Here is a 17,998-nt window from a genome sequence, read left to right on the forward strand (position 1 = left end):
TTGTAAAAATTCAAACTACATTATAATTAAAAAATATAATAAATGTTACAAGTTAATAGTTCTAAACCAATTAAAGTGATGTCAAAATCACTAAATTAATTAAATTTACAGGATATTATCACTTAGAATATACTTGAAAAGATATTATTTATGTAACATAAAATTTAACAACAAAGTGTAAAAACAAGATACCCAACTCATACCCAGAACAAAACAATAAATATTGGGTTATAAAATTTAAAATTGATTCTAATGTCCAATTCAATTCATGCATTAACAACTTGAGGAAATATTCAGCATATTAACTAATTCTCATTTCTTTTTTTTAAGGGAACAGTTTTCAACTAATACATATATTTCTGAAATTTTAATGTATTGATTAAATAAGGACATGTTATTGTTTTAAGTTTGAGTAAAATGATAAAATAATATAATTCATGTTCATATTTAACAAAAAACATAAATTATTATCTATTTAGGCAATTACATTCATTTAATAAAATTTTATTTTACCTATAAGGATAAAAATAAATTGCATTAATACAAAATATTTAAATTAAAATTGTTTAAAATCATGGGACTAGAAAAGAATAAACTGTTTTAGAAAGATGTCAATAGCTAAATGAGATAAATAGCTATGCCATGCTATTTATACTTTTTGGTATATTAAAATTTAATATTCAAAATTCAAGTGAAAAATATGTTGAAATTTTGAAACCAAGAATTATTCAGAAAGAACATAAGAACATGTAATCACATATTATATATAGCATACTATAAATGACATGTGAAAATATTATAACTCAAGATAAATGATCATAAACTATTGCAAGTTTATATTTCTTTACAATGAAAATTTTAAAATATAATCTTGAAAGGTAAGATGAAAACACCAATAAGTGATTATAATTTGAGGTCTCAAGAGAGATTTAATAGAATAATTAAATGAATATATTATTTCTTAAAACCTCATTTAAGAATTTACAAAATATCTTTCAATATATTTCTAAATACTTTTTAATTTTCTATATTTAGATTAGAAGAAATTTTAACTCTGTAAAAGATGTTATTTCTAAATATAACAAATTATTTATTTAAATGACCTTTAATATTAACCAAATTTTATGAAATTATTGGAAAATATTACATAATTTTTGTACTTTGAAATACATTTATATGAAAGAGAATGAAAATATCTGCTGGGACGAAAGTGAACTGCACTAATATCGCCAATTTACAATGCAATTTTCACCCAAGTTTCTTCCATGTTCTTCTTTATTTTAGTCCATTTTTCTCATTATTGGATTTCTATGTTATCTTTAATATTATTCCATAGACTTGGAGTTTTTATATTTTGGAGTATACAAAGCTGTTCTCTAAAAATATCCTGAGAACCCTGTATTATATCATGTTCTGAAATGTGCTCCTCCAGTGAAACAGCAAGTTCTTTTCAATATTCCCAAATTTAACAGATTTTCATTAAATGCTCTGCTATTTGTTTGCTTTCCCATTTTTTTATACTGTGATTTGAACTTTAGGCATTGTGCAACGGAGCTTTATTCCCAGCCCTTATTTTTAAATTTAATTTAATTTTTTGAATCAGAGTCTTTCTGTGTTTCTGAGGCTCATTTTGAACTTGGGATTCTCCAGCATCAACCCTCCTTCTAGCTGAGATTCTAAGTGTGGTACCACTGTGCTCAATTATTATTTTATGAATAGGCAAATATCTTCCCAGATTGTTCTTTACGCAAAAGAGTAATGGCTCCAGAAATCACAAAGCAGTTGAATGTTAGTTGAAGTATATATATATATATATATATATATATATATATATATATTTTTTTTTAATAAAACCATTAGCTCTTACTTTGTTTTCACCAACTATGACTAATTTTCAGGAATCAGATTTATTAGATGAGTCTTCCTTGTCAAAATATTATTTATATAATGTCAGAACTTGCTTCAGCATTATGTATGGAATCTAAAATTTTAGGACCAGTTATTTTCCAACACCAAACATGCAGACAATTATAACTAGAATCCACTCACTTTAAAATGACCCATAAGACTTTATTTACAATGCAGTATGTCCCAAAGTTAAACTCAAGATATCCCAGTACCATGAACCCAAATTGTTGTGTTATTCCTTATTCTAGCTTCAGTAGTTTTCCCTCTTTGAATTGTAAAATCTATTGATACCTTTGAATTTTTATTTTTATATTCAATAATATGACATACCCTTTCTCTGAAGGCTCTTTTCTCCTACATATCATAAATAAAAATGTCTTTATTCCAAGGGCATATATTACTCTAAAGATATTAAAATTAATGATTATTTTATTTATCACAATTTTAAGGAAATAAAAACTATTTCTAGATGAGCATATTGATTATAGAGATATGAAAATATTGACATATATTATATGATTTAGTGTCATACCATTTTGTTTCTGAAAAATACAGAAAACTGCACCTTCATTACCTTCTTAAGTATAACTGTGGCCCTTCTTGCTTAGTTAATGTATATTTCTAGACACTGTTTCCTTGCATCTCAAGTGCATCCAACCTCTGTCTCATATACCATCTTCCTACTTATTTTTAAACCTCATTTCAGAACATATGGGCCTTTTCACACATACTGTCTCTCTTCTTCTTAATATGTTCATTTATTAAAATACTTAACTTCTGCATTATTTCTTCCCTCCCTTGTAACCCCTATTCTGACCTTTCTTGTTGATGCTATACTATCTGGTCACTGCCACCCTACATTCACTGGTCTCCTTCACCATCAGGTCATGTTAATTTCACTTGTTCCATATCTCTAATATTTCAACTTATCCATCTAGTAACCTTAGTCTAAGTTACCATTGTGTCTCTTGCCTGAACCATTGCCACAGAATTTATCAATCCAGCTGTCATCTAAAATTATTCTTGTCCAAAGTGCTCTTGACCTTGTAGCCCTGTATTCTCTTCCCAGACTGTGGAACTATGTGATAAGGTCTCCTGCACGTGTTCCTTTAATGTAGTTGTGATGATAAGGATAAATATGGACTTTCTAAACTTCTTTAGTTTTGCCATACAATTGGAGATGCATGTCTTTACTGTACAAAAATAAAGAAAAGCTAAAGAAGGAGTCTTTGTCCTTACACATATTGCATTGAATTTGTACAGCAATTATTTTCTGTCCTGGAGGCAAATCATTATACAAACGTTTCTAAACTTCTTATACTCATATTTATGTTATTTGTAGATTATATACAAATACTTATATAAAATTTATTCAACAAATACCATATCTATTATATCTTTATCACTTTTCTAAACTCTAGGTAAAGATTAGAAAGAAATTTAAAAGAAACAAGGATACTGAATTCATTGAGGTTCATTCTAACAAGATGGGAAAAAAATTAACAAGTATGTTAGATGGAAAGAAGTACTATTAAAAATAATACAGTGCAAGGCTGCATAAGAGAAGAGATTTATTGAAAATAATATGATGTAAAAGATTATCAAGAAAGCCCTTTCAATTAGAAGACCTATAGCAGAGCCTGTAATGAAGAAAAAAGACACACAGACAAGAGCTATATGAATTATTATGGAAAAATGGTCATAGAATTTCAATGCTCCTGGGGTATAGTGATTAAAGAGCAGGGAACAATAGCAATTAAGATTAGAACAGGAGCCAATGCAAGATTATTTACAAGTGTGTATGTCCTGAAAAGAGCTATAAATTCTCCACTGGAGAATTCTGAAAAAAAAATAAATAACAGATATGAATGCATTTTATTTTAAAAGGATCATTTGACTCTGGTATGGAATTGGAATTAGAGCTTAAATGGAAATTGTCCAAACCATGTTGGAAGCTATTGTAGAAAGAAAAAGGAGAGTCATTGCTTTAGAATGCTTTGATAGTTGTGCATTAAATAGAAGGAGTAGAGGTATCATTGACATGTTTGTATTTTTTTCTTTCTTTAAAAAAACCAAATATTACATATTTTGATTTAATACACTGTAGTTTTCTGATTTATGTTTTATCTTATTTTTTCTCTTTTCCCAAGGTATTATTTTAATTAAGATGCTTGTTGGATGCCTGTTATTCTTTTCCAAACTACTTGTTATGTTAAATAAAATGTGTTTATACCTCTTGATTAGCCAAATGACAAAGATTTGATAATTAATTAAACAGTTTAGCTTGAATGCAGTATCACTAAGTCTTTATATAAAAACTATATTTGGCTAGTTTTTACTTTTCAAATTAAAGGCAATCCTGAATATTTCTTAAGTCACATTCACAAATTAGTAGATTCCTCAAACCAAAAGCCAGGCTTGAGAAATGGCTAGATAATTAAGGAACTAACACTATTCAGTTCCTTGACTTAACCATATTTTAATAACTTATTAAACCCCACTTTTTAAGAGTCTTTTCATGGAAATACAGACTGTCATTTCTGTCTTTGCATTTCCTCTATTGCCTCAATGGAAAACTGTCTTAACCTACAGTGAGTTTTTCTAATGCATTCTCCAAATCAAAGGTTTCTGGATTGTGGTAGTGTTGTTTGAAAATTAAATAGGATTCTAGTTCAGTCTTGGAATATATCATGTTGCAAAGCTAGAAGAAAGATAATATGGAAAATGGAACCAAAACACATTAAATATGGTCATAAAAAGAGTCAATTATGGCTTTGCAAAAGCCATTTGTAAAGATGAAAAGATTGTTGGTATAAAAACTAATCTGTTTCTATTACTAACTAAGGTGTGTGATAATTATATTTATGTTATCATGGGTGAGCAGGCAATGGATATATAAAAGATAAGAACAGATGAACCAATCTCAGTGTTCCCTAATATATTACTACCATCAAGAGAAAGACATTAAGAGAAAGAGCAATGTTGTTATTCTACTGTGAAAAGGAAATTATGAAATTTTAAAGTTGTGCCAATACAAGCAAAGAGAAGTGGAAAGAGGAGTGAAATTGATCACTCTAAGCAGCTGGTCTCAGTAATTCAGTCTGCTCAAATAAATGTTTATGATAGGAAGTCAGCAGCACATGTAAGCTGCAATTTATGAATATAGGAACTAACTCTTCTCTAAAATACTCCATCAAAATACATATTTTAAAACCAATATGCAATGGATGAAATCCCATTTCCTAGATGAATGTCTACTAAGAGCAGATCAGGCATAGTTAAGTCTATTTCTCTAGCATTAATATTTACATCAGGATAGTTAGGCACATATAAATGAGAATAACACACTTTTATAACACTCTAAATTATTGGCTAGCACAATTTGACAAAAATAACCTTATGTGCATTAGAAATGCAAAGTTAATTTGTTACATTTTATACTTATATTTATACTATTCAATACTTAAAGATGTGCTTTTACTAGTCATTGGTTTTGTTTTAATATGGCTTATTTAAAAACATATTTGAAACCTCAACTGTTTTTCATACAGAGCAAGCATCATGGCTCAGTACAATTTTAAGGAGGATAAAGAAAGCAATACAAGTTTCTATAAATGAAGAGAAGAAAATTTTAGACTTTACAATTACATATTTACCTTTTCAAATTTAAAGAGTGATAACATAATGTGTTGCAAAAATATAGTATCATAATATCTTTCTGTGTTAAAATTTTGGATATAATAAAAAATATAATTTATTGTAAAATTTAACTGTGATGTTATGCAATTAAAATTCATGTTCCAGAATTGCACTGTCTGATATGCTTGCCTGTAGGAACAGTTCTAGACTTACTACTGGATACATATTGTACAGGGAAAACATAAAATATTTCCCTCATCCCAAGATATATAGGACAATGCTAGTCCAGAAAATATTAAATATAGACAGACAATTTAATGGTGAACTCTTTTTTTGGTTCTTTATTACATATGTGAACTACAGTGGAAATTTAAAATTAGCTCATAATTTGATTTGAAAACATAAAATCCATAACAATTTTGAATGAAACTTCACACAGTAATGCTGTTTCTTTTCGTTAAATGCTTTTCTAAATCAGTTAAGAAAGAAAAAAAATGGTAAGATTAAATCACTATTGATTAAACATTTTCTAGCACTGAGACTCTTATTCCATATTGCTTCTTAAATATGTTTAAAATTAAACCAACTAATCTTTACAAATAGAATATAATGTAGAGCCATGAAAGTGGAGGACTTGACTATTTTAGGGTATAATTTTTATTCATTTGTGTAGAAAATATAATTCCCATACTACAATTCACATAAACTATTCCTTAAACTATATATATATATATATATATATATATATATATATATATAGAGAGAGAGAGAGAGAGAGAGAGAGAGAGAGAGTTAGAGAGAGAGATTAACATATATATACACACTAATTTTTATTTTCAAACTACTTTTAATGACAAAATTAATGCAATAAACTTATATCCATCATTGTTTGAAAATTTAATTATTAAACATTCACATGATATTTCTTAAATTAAGAATTGTGTGGATATGTGTCCTTCCAGAATTCTCTAATCCTTGTTAAAAGAAAAAATTCAGACAAATTAAATTTAATAGTTTATTTGAGTAAAGAGTGATTTATGAACTGGACACTTCTCAGAATTCGAGGAGGTTTAGAGTTCCATCAGTGGTGTAAGCAGCAAGCGTATACAGACTGAACATGGAAGCAAAATGGAAAAGTTATCTGATTGGAAAACAGCTTGATATTCCCATTAATTGGACATGTTCTAGCTGGTTGGTAGCCTATGACTAACTGGAACTTATCTATGATTGGCTGAAACATGGCTATTCAAAAAAAAAAAAAAAACACACTCCTAATTAGGTGTATGTTGGTTGATGTAGTAAATAAGATTATGGCTTGTTATCTATGAACTCAAAAATACAGCAATATATTCAAGCTAATGGTCTTTTCTTTGCTTATTTAATACTCCTTTTAGCAACATTTTCAAAATAATAGTAAAATATCTGTTTACATAAAAACAATTAACTTCTGTTCAAAAATATAATCAGGATGTCCAGATATTCTTTGAAACTATTCCTTAAACTTGGAGAAAGTCACTTAAAATTGTTGTTCTCCTATTTCCTTTTAAAATTGTTTTCTGTGAATATTTTGCATTAGACACTCTCTAATATTACTTGAGAGACTGTGATTCTATCTTAAACCCCTTGAATTTAGGATTATTACTTGTTCAGTTAACAAATATATTATTTTATCATTAGGGCAACAGTGCACATAGTAGACACATAATAATTGTTCAACTAAATTAATAAATAATGCCCTAAATTTGTCACAGGCTTACCCTATAATGTTTAATCAATGAATATTAATTTATGGATTACAATATGCCCAAGAAGTCTTGAAGAAGACTGGTATACTCCTTCATTAATGTATTACCTATATTCCTTCACTAATTTAAAGGTAAGCACTGTCTTCTTAATTCAATCCATTTGTGTTCATCAAACATTGCAAGATTTTTCAGAACTTTTCTTTCTCAGAAAAAAAAATAATAAAGTTTCTCGGAATTCAACTACAAAGACTCAAAATAAAAAGGCAATTGGTCTGTTAAATATGCATCTTTTGAGTTCTTTCCAATCCTTTCTGCTTCTTGTCTAGATGGTAACCTGGAAGACAGAAAAAGTTCATGTGGGCACCATATAGCTTTATGGCAAAGAACAGTTGGATAAGTACTGAAAATTTCACATTTTGATTTTTATTTTTCTATATATTGAACCACAGTGGTGGTGTAATGGATTCATATTGTTTTTACAACCTTAAAATATGCGCTTAAACTGTCCAAGCATCAATTTGCACTGTTGAAAACCATGGACAGTAATGTCTGCCTTTTTGAACCCAGCAGACTCTCTGAGTGTTAAATTAAATCACTATTACAAACATTCTTTGAAAGTAAGAATTCATATTTAAAAACATATTATACTTTAAGATAAACTTTTAAAATTCATAAAGTACTCAAGAAGTATATCTAATGGAATTTTTTGTCATTGAGAATTTTATTTACAAATTCCTTAGATGACAGGTCTTGGGTTGTAGCTCACTGCAGAGTACATGCTGGCTCAACAGTAAATAAATAAACATAAAATGAGATTGTTTTGATCAATATATTTATAATATTTGATGCTTTTAAGATTACTTGTTGTGATTTTGAGTGCACACAACAGTTTGAGAAATTAAAGGTAATTGGCTGATAAATATGTCTTGGGTTCTCAGGAAAACTTGCTATCAGCTCACATTTTAGGGACTCTGACTTGACATAGAAATTCTATCAGGTAATTCACAGACTAACTTTAAATTAATGTAATTTTTAAAAGTTACAAATAATTAATTAATGACTAAAAATTATTGTCTATAAAAAGACTGACAAACATCCTTAGATAACTCTATCCAACCATCAGTACTCCACAATCTATTATTTATCTACTCATTGCATGAGTCATATATCCAATAGGACTTGACATTGAAAATTTTAAGTGTTTTAGTTAAAATCTAAGTTATATACCATTCAAGTGATTGTTGGGAGCAGCAACTGAATTATGCGTCCTGAACTGTCCTGTGACAGAGGCTATGCCCCTCTGGAGAACACTTGGTGCAAAATCAGTAATGAAGATAGCCAGTTGTTACGGTGACACCCTGTTCAATAGGTAGTTCTGTGCCAGTCATGGAGCTATTCATTTCTTTTCCTTGCTCAGGGGGTAGAAAGTTATGGGTGAAAGCTGATAGTCATAATTGGGCTGTTAATACTCATGACCTTGATTGTACTTGCTTTGAAGAAACTTTCCCACAATAAATCCTTGTGATGTTTAAACTTATATAAAAAGATGCCAAACTTCTCACGGTCAGGCTTCCGCCATCAGAGGTTGGCTAAACCACCAAGCCCCAGCTTTTTCTCCATTCATATGTCTGTTGTCTTTTTCCATCCCCTCACTGATGGATTTGGTTACCCCTGAATAGGTTATTGCGCAGGTTGAGACAAGTGATACTGATTTTAATATTTAAACTGAGGCTAAAAAATCATAAATTTTTAAATACTAAAATTACAGAAGTGTCAACAAACTGAAGGAACTTACAGACAGTTCTTTTTCATCTGAAATAGTTTTTAAAATATAAGAAGCTTCAACTCAGTATCAGACCCACCATTTCCATTGGTAATATGGATAAAAACAGAAGTTTCAGCTTATCTTATATTTGGAAGGGCCGAGTTTCTGGGAATTTTGTTACATTTCTTGCCTTTGTTCTCATAGGTGAGAGCCCCACTTTTTAGAATTCATTGTACCAATTATATTTGTACTTTACAGTAGTGTTAAGTCAGTTTTCCTTAATGACATAGATTGATGTTTTCATTTTCTAGAATAGTGAACATGATCACTCAGTGAGGATTATGCCTTATTTTCTGTAAGTAGAATATGATATTAATATTTTAAGTTTTTCGAAATTATTTAAAACTTGTCATGCTGTTTGTCCTCATTGAGTGATAATTAATGAAACAGTATTTGTAATATGTAATAAGTTTCATGAGTGAAAGCCATTGAATAAGTACTAGAGTACCATCTATTCGTATTAAAGAATAATTAATTTGAGATTCTCCCGATTTTCTTTTCATCCAAGGAAATTAAGAAAACTGAGTAATAAGAAACCTAACTAAGTAAATTTCTTTTTTTTTCAGAAAATTTCTTAAGAAACCTAATTAAAGAAATTTTCTTGTTTCATTACAGAACACTTGGTTGGAATAATTCTAGCCTGGTAAGCATCTTCTGCTAATAATGATTTCAAAAGCAGGAGAAACAACAATAACAACAATAAAAGCAAAGTTATTTTAAATGGTTAAAGGTATTTTTTTTCTTTTTCCCACTTCTTTAAAAATAGTAATTATTAATTACACTGTTCACATAACTTTATTATGTAAAACTGTTTCCTCTTGTACTGTGCTATGCAATTTATACAGAATGAAGTTTTTAATGTTAATTATTACTAAATTTCACTAGACTTTTTAATTCAATAAGCCACTTAGCATCCATTTACCTAAACCAGTTTTTGTTCTGATAAATAAAGTATTTTTATTTTTTAAAAATGCTGACATTATGACATATCATCAAACCACATTTATTAAATTTACAAAGAAATTTTGAGAATTAAAAAACTAATTAAATTGAAATATCAGGCTAATGGTAGTCTAAGTAAATACTACATACAATAAAATAATAAAGTCACTTTATGTTTTGTAATTAATATCCTTCTGTCTAGTGTTCTTATCATTATTACCATATTTCTATAAAGTATAACTATCTTTTCAGTGAAAAATTATAAACAATTTTGAGTAAGCCTCAAGAGTAGACTATCATAAATAAAATAAGTTTATCAATGGTATTTTTTATTAAATATATTTTCATTCAATGCATTTGACTGGCATGTTGAAATTTAAGATAAACAACTTTCTAATTAATAATTTAATTTTTGAAGATGAGCTTAATTTTTAAAATAATATAATTTTGATAAGAATTTACAACATATTTGGTAATTTAAAATAAATTCTGAATTGTTCACATTATCCCTAGGCACACATTATATACTCACTTGAATTAGAAAATTATCACCACAAATATCTGCACTTAGATTTACCAAGTAATTATTTTTAAAATGGGAGAATTGTTTTAGATTCAGACAAATTATAGATTGCTTTTTTCAGAATGATAATGTATTTATATTTAAATAATTTATTTATATATAAATACATATATTAGATATGTATTTTTCAATGAGAGAATTTGTTCTACTTTCCAGATATATAAATTAAAGAACCATGAATCTGATTTGAAACTTAGAAGCAAAATAGTTTTTGGAATAGATTAGAAAATGTGTCAGTGGTACAAAACTTTTCATTTAAAAATTACTAGGCATACACTATTCATATAAGATAATTAGTTAAAACTGAAGGAGAATTATCACATATTAAGAATCAATAACAATAGACAAAAGATTTTCAATTCTAGTATTAAGTTCATATATTCAATGTTGTTTGTATTATTGTTATTATTATTACTATTTTTATTTTAAATTTGACTCATTTAAGAGTAGTTCTGAGAGAAAACCTGCTTTTCTTTCCTAATCCTGTATTGGGTTCTATTTTCTATTTTGTTTTTTCTTTCTTTTTTTTTTTCAATTATATAGGAGTTGGACTTAACTAACTTATAAAAAGAGGGTGTTTTTTTCTCCTAACAAAATTATGGATATTTAATACCTTGAAAGATGAAAACAATAGAAGAATTCTAGATTGTAGGAACATCTCACTTGAAGATTAGCTTACCCACATAGCTGTGGTATGTCCTCCTATTATCCTGTCACTCATATTTGTGGTCCCCAGGAGATACATACAATTAAAGAAGGCATTGGAAGATGATATTCTGGAAAACATGATCTGTTAGAGAGAATGAATCAAACTTAGGAGTAGTTGTGACCTATGAGGAACATTTTGTTTTTCTAGATTTATGCATTGGCATTCTTCCTAAGTTCCTGCTCTGCATTAACCAATATCCAACTTAATGTTGAGGTTTAGGTGAAAATCCTGCAATGACTTTGTTCCTCTTGCATCTATGCATGTGGAGGCTGCAGCCAGTGCCCTCCTTATGCGTGGTAGCAGATGACCTCTGGCTCTGAATCTCTATTGGGTTAACAAAATCACAGTTAGTTTGGTGGTTCTCACTTTCTTCAAGTCTTTCCAAGAGTTTTCATGTTAATTAACTTTCACATTGAAATACCTATATATTTTTGTTCTTTTAAACTCTAGAGCAAAATATATATTTTATTATTAATTAAATTCCTGAAAAGATGCAACATAGGACATATTTAAGAGAGTAAGGGAGCAAAAGAGAAAAAAAAAGAGTAGAGTTTTTAAAAGAAGAGCATCAGGATTCAAATGACACCCGTTCTTGTTAGAAATCAGAGAGGACTTTAGCAGAACTTCTTCAAGATTGTTTCCCTGAGCATAGTTTTCAGTTTTAGAGACCACACTCCAGAATGAAAACAATGAATGAGGAAAAGCCATATCATTGCAGTATAGGAGTGAAATCTGAATTTTCTGAGGTCAGAGAAGTTCCCACAGGCACGCAGAGGTATAAGAAGTTCACACCAAAGATTGAGAAAAAGAACTGCATTAGTTTTTAGCGATAACAGAAATGGTTGAAAACTTGAAAAAGGCATTATTATTTCTAAAGTTAATCTTTCCATTTCAGAATAAAATTTCCAAACACTAAAAAGTGCTAAATAATGATTAGCAGATATGCAAAGTATCAAAAAATTCCCTTCTATTCTCATTTTCTTTAGAAGCTATTAACAGAGATAACATGTCAGAAAAAAAATAATATTTGAAAATCCATTTTGGAAAGTTTTAGAGAGCTGTGAGATTGCTCTCTTAGAAAATGAAAATTAATTCTAAAAGCATGATAGGTTTGCATATCTTAAAAACAAACTTTTATTTATGGAAGAATTGTTTAATTAGCTACTGATTTATGAAAATAACAGAAAATGAAGTAAATGAAAACAGCAATGATTAACTCTGTGGAAACAAATAAAAAAGCTGTATAAGAAATGAAAATTAATAATTGTGGATTACTTGCTTCCGTTACAGAGAAAGCAATGCATATTAAATATAATGTGTGTAATATATTATCACATTTGTGAATATTTGCAGGTAAATGGATGGAGTTAGAGAAGATAATGCTAATTTGAAGTTAACCAATCCCAAATAAACAAATGTCGAATGTTTTCTTTGATATAAGGAGGCTGATTCCTAGTGGTATAGGGAGAGGGAGCTTGGGAAGAATAGATGAACTCTAGTTAGGGCAGAGGGGTTGGAGGGGAAGGGACGGGAGTGGGGTAATTAATGATGGTGGAATGTGATGATCATTACTATCCAAAGTACATGTAAGAAGACACGAATTGGTGTGAATATACTTTGTATACAACCAGAGATATGAAAATTTGTGCTATATATGTGTAATAAGAATTATAATGCATTCTGCTGTCATATATAAATAAATAAATAAATATATATATGTACATTATGGAAATATATGCCGAACAATATCAGAAGCTAGAAGAAAAATCTTTACAGTGGTTGTATCTAGGATAGTCTGCATGGGAAACTGTGGAAAATTCTTTTACATTTCAGTGACACTACAAAAACTACTTGAAATTGTAGATCTTTTATGTAGGATATAATAGAAGCAAAAGTAGCTTTTTAATAGGATTATGAAGTTGAGTTTGGTTTGTGATTTGAAATCAATAGTTTATTAAACATCAAAATTTATTATTATTATTATTATTATTATTATTATTATTATTATTATAGTGCTGGGGATTGAACCAAGAGCCTTATGCATGCAAGGCAAGCACTCTACCAACTGAGCTATATCCCCAGCAAATATCAAAATTTAAATGATATATTCTTTAGCCTTAAATTTTTAATTCACCATGCATTTGACAAAGCAAAAACCAATAATCAAAATTTAAGGTGAATAAATTTAATTTAAAACGAATAAAAGTCAAAAATCATATTTTCTTTCTTTCTTTTTTCTTTTTTAGATTCTCTATCTGCAAAGCTTTTACTTTGAAATAAAAATATACTGTATTTTGCTTAGAACATTCTCCTTGACTTCCTATTGTCTTCTAGATTTAAAAATTGCCTTGGTATATTCTAAGGCAAATTTATCTTGATGCTTACCCTCAAGATAAACTATATACCACTTTCATTATAATTAAAGCATACAGAATTTATTGGTGAATAACTATAGTCCTGTGTTATGGTTTAGATATGAGGTTGTCCCCCTAAAGTCATTAGTGAGTTGATGCAAGTATTCTCAGAAGTGAAATGCTTTGATTACAAGAGTTGTTGCATATTCTATGGCTTAATCCAGTGATATGAATTAACTAGGTTACTGTAGGCAGGTAGGGTATGACTCAAGGAAAGCAGATCACTGGATGTGATTTGGGGGTTTACATTTTGTCCCTGGAGATCTGAGCTCCCCCCCCCCCCCCCNNNNCCCCCCCGTGTGTGTGTGTGTGTGTGTGTGTGTGTGTTTCCAGGCTGCCCTATCCTGAGCTGCTTTTCTTTATCATGCCCCCCTGCAATGACACTCTACCTCATCTTGGGTCCAAAGCTATGGAGTAATGAACCAAGTGATCTACTTATCTAAAAGTACTTAAAATGAGACCAATAAAATATCCTTAATCAAAGCAAATGATCTCAAGATGACTTTAAAACCATTAATTGACCATTAAAATGGATTTCCAAGTTAAAAATGGTATGAAACTCCTGGATCAAACTGAATTATGTTATAGTTATCTAACTATAAGATACTTGTAATAGATTTCATGGAACTTGTGTCTGATAGTTTATAAAAACAACTCATGAATAACAGGGGAAACAATTTCTTGAGTTGGCATGAGCAGAGAATGAGATTTATGTATTTCAAATACAAATAATAAACTGATCACTTGAAGCATCAGAAGATTAATAATATAAAAAAATCCACAAAGTTTATAGAAGCCTTCAAAATCTGTGGTTGATTGTTTTCAAAGTATAAAAATGCTTTCAGAGCCTGTGGAATACTCAGAGCAGTTATATTAGCAATTCTTGTGTTGGTTATGCAATCCCATTCTTCAAACAATGGAACATATTTTATTTTAATTGAATAACTATTAAAAATATTTTAAATAAATTTCCTAGGGAAGAAGTATAATTTTTTGGAGGAAAACATTTAACTATGTTTAATAAAATCTAAAACATGCTTGGTGAGTTGACATCTTTATTAGTTGAGAGGTAGCTTAATAAATACTTCATCCAATTATTTTAGGTAAATCAATCTACATCCTAATATATCATAAGAAGACAGTTGTTTTATAGATGACCTGACAAGGGGGTTTCTACTTTGTTAATCCAACTTGTACTGAACAATTTCATTTGTGGATACTCCTTTTTTAAGTCCTTCATTTGACATTATATTAGTTTCTAAGACTATTAGCCTCTAAGAAACTGGGGAGACTAACTTTTTTTTCTTCAGAACATTGAGGTTATAGTAAAAGATAAATGCAAAATATGTAGATAGCATAATATATTTGAAAATTACAATTACATAGATTAAATTTATTTCTATATATCAATCCCATGTTAAACATTTTGTATTAATTTTCACACATAATTCTAATATAGGTAACACTTGTGAAAAAAGTTATTATTCACATTTCAAAGACAAAGGAAGTAAAATTTAGAACAATCATGTAATCGACTTAGAGTCATGCTTTTTTTTTATTTCTCAGCCAAAATATAATTCAAATCATCTGAGTCTAGACCCCTAAACATTTTACTATATTATCCATTCTGTGAATCAGAAAAGGCCCCATTCAAAAGGCATTTTTATTTGTCTTTAAATCACTTATTCTCAAAAGCAGCCAGTTGAATGAGGAATGCTATTTAAAACCAGCATTAAAAAAAACCTGAAATTAAGAAATTTACACCATTATTTGTAGACTAAGTATTTTACATAGATGTATTCAATTTTTCTAAATATCTCCAAGTTGAAATGTGCAGGCAGAATATTAAACAGAATTTCTGACTTCATATTATCAAAGCCATGACATATATATCATACATATTATAGTGAGCATTTAAGAAATCTGATCTGTACAACTTCAAAATGAAGATTCTAGAATAAAGAGACACAGATGCTGGAAGAGAAAGGAAATGAGGAAAAAATAATCCCTTGGGAAAATATTACTGGACAAAACAAAACATGAAAGGATGGCACAAATGTAACCTGATAAAAATGTCAAAGGGAAAAAAAAGAAACAGCAATTAGGCCGAGAGACCACTATGTGCAAAGAATCCATGAGGACAAAACACTTGGCACATCAGAAAGAAGCCTGGTAATGGCCCATGTGAGCCTCACATATTCTTTCAAATGTGCCTGAAAAAGGAGATCACAGACTGACCACACAGTGCTCCTGGACCACAATAATGATATATATCTCTTGTTAAAGAGCAATAAGAATCAAGTATCAAAGAATCTTAATCAAGGTATAAAAATGGTAACTTGTCAATGAATACTTATTTGAATAATGGATTTAAACTTTAATACCTATCATTCAGTATCATTTTGGTTTATATTATCAAACTTATTGAATTTGAAATTAGTTTGCTTTGCTATTTATGAAATCCCAGATGGAAAAAATTACACTACTGAGTCAGATGATAGATTTTGTAAAGAAAATGTAGCTCATATTTTAAAAATATACTCAATGTAGGCTTTTGATAAACCATGCATATTGATATTCTCTAAAGACACATGCACTGAGTCTTAATACATGGGAGGGTGTAATATTGAAGTAGTTATTACAATGCTCTCCTCTAAGATTTTAAATTAAAATTTCTGTAAAGTGCAAGTTTTTGTATCTATTAATAATTTAAAATTATAGCCTTGTGCCATTTTTTTCATTTATTTTGATGTCAGCTGAGATACTGATGTGTAGGTAGTTTGATTTTTCCTTTAGATTGTAGGCGCTCTGTAAGGTAAAAACATACCCAGATCAGATAGGCAAGGATAGGATTTCAAGTCTACCAGATCTCAACACTTTTAATTGGGGAAACTGAGGTACTCAAAATGTGATCTCTGAAATAGCAGAATCAACATTTTTTTCTGGAAATTGTTAGAAATGTAAGGTCTTTGATCTTTAATTTCAGGGTGAAAGCCCAGGACTTAATTTAATAAATCCTTCAAGTGATTTCAGTGTACACTGATGTTTGAGAATTGTTTTAAATCTTAGGATCTTCTGTTATGATATTCATTTAATTGTATTATCCATTTCATCAGACTCCAATGGTTATATTACACATCCCTTGCAAAGGGATAGTATACTGATTACTAATATTTCTCAAAGAATATTAACTAATATTAAGATAATGATTAGAGTATTTGACTAGAAAGAACAGTCACTTGATTGATAAAAATGAATGTCAGAACGGTGGATTTCAAAATTTGGAGTTGAGAGCAGCATCACTGAGACTTTGTGGGAAACAAATACCTGGCCCCCACCCAACTCCTTTGAAACCAACAACTCTGGAAAAATTATGGGTCTTATTAAGCTCTCCAGGTTAAAATGATGCTTGCAAAAGTTATAGAATTGCTGGATCAGGAAGTTGATAGATAACCCTTTTCAATTGCCACAATTAAAAATATTTTACTTCTGTCATCAATCCTACCCTTGAAGTAAACTGATGATATCATTTTAAAAATAAAGATTAATTACATATACAATATTACAGTATTTGAAAATGTCATCTTCTAAATCTTTTTCTATTTAATTCAGAATGATATAAAAATAAGACTAACATAATTGGGCAAATATCATGGATAGACAAATAATAAATAACAGAGATATATTGGAAAACATCAAGATTATAGTTTGTAATATAAACAATTCTATAGTTTCTTATGTGTGACAAAGAGTTTAGATGAAAAAAAGTTGAAATTACTATATACCCAAAATAAGTACAATAATCAAAAAGTTAAGAAATTTAAAATTACTGAAACTGAGTATTTATAATCTATACCTTGTCCTGAACTGATGATTTCAAATTGAAAAATGTTTAAGTTCATAAAGTATATATACATGTACCTATATATTTTATTCCAATAAATGAGAAATGATATTAAATTTAATGTTGCAAAAATGAATTGATTTTAGAAATTTGTGAAAAATTAATAAATTCTCAGCCACTTGTTCAACATATAACACTTGATTGTAAGAAAAAAAATCTGTGCCTCATGTCCCTGTATGTTTTTGTTTTCAGTACATATACACATATACATACATATACATACACCATAAGCCAGAAAAATTATATTTAGATTAGAATTGTGCTCATTAATTGTGTTTTTCATCAAGGAAATCACATCCAAATATTTATGAAAATTGTTTCTAAATTTC

At 29.1% G+C, this 17,998-nt stretch overlaps 1 long non-coding RNA gene across 1 annotated transcript; it reads right to left on the bottom strand.

Annotated features, from left to right (window-relative positions):
* Window positions 1-6,548: 6,548 nt before the first annotated feature.
* LOC107136408 lies at window positions 6,549-17,655 on the bottom strand. The gene is made up of 3 exons (XR_001502690.1): window positions 17,622-17,655; window positions 11,322-11,432; window positions 6,549-7,626 (listed from the first exon to the last, which is right to left on the bottom strand). It is a non-coding gene; the product is annotated as an uncharacterized LOC107136408 (long non-coding RNA).
* Between the last annotated feature and the right edge of the window lie 343 nt (window positions 17,656-17,998).

The sequence above is a fragment of the Marmota marmota genome, unplaced genomic scaffold (assembly GCF_001458135.2).
Source record: "Marmota marmota marmota unplaced genomic scaffold, marMar, whole genome shotgun sequence".
In the NCBI taxonomy this organism is placed as follows: Eukaryota; Metazoa; Chordata; class Mammalia; order Rodentia; family Sciuridae; genus Marmota; species Marmota marmota.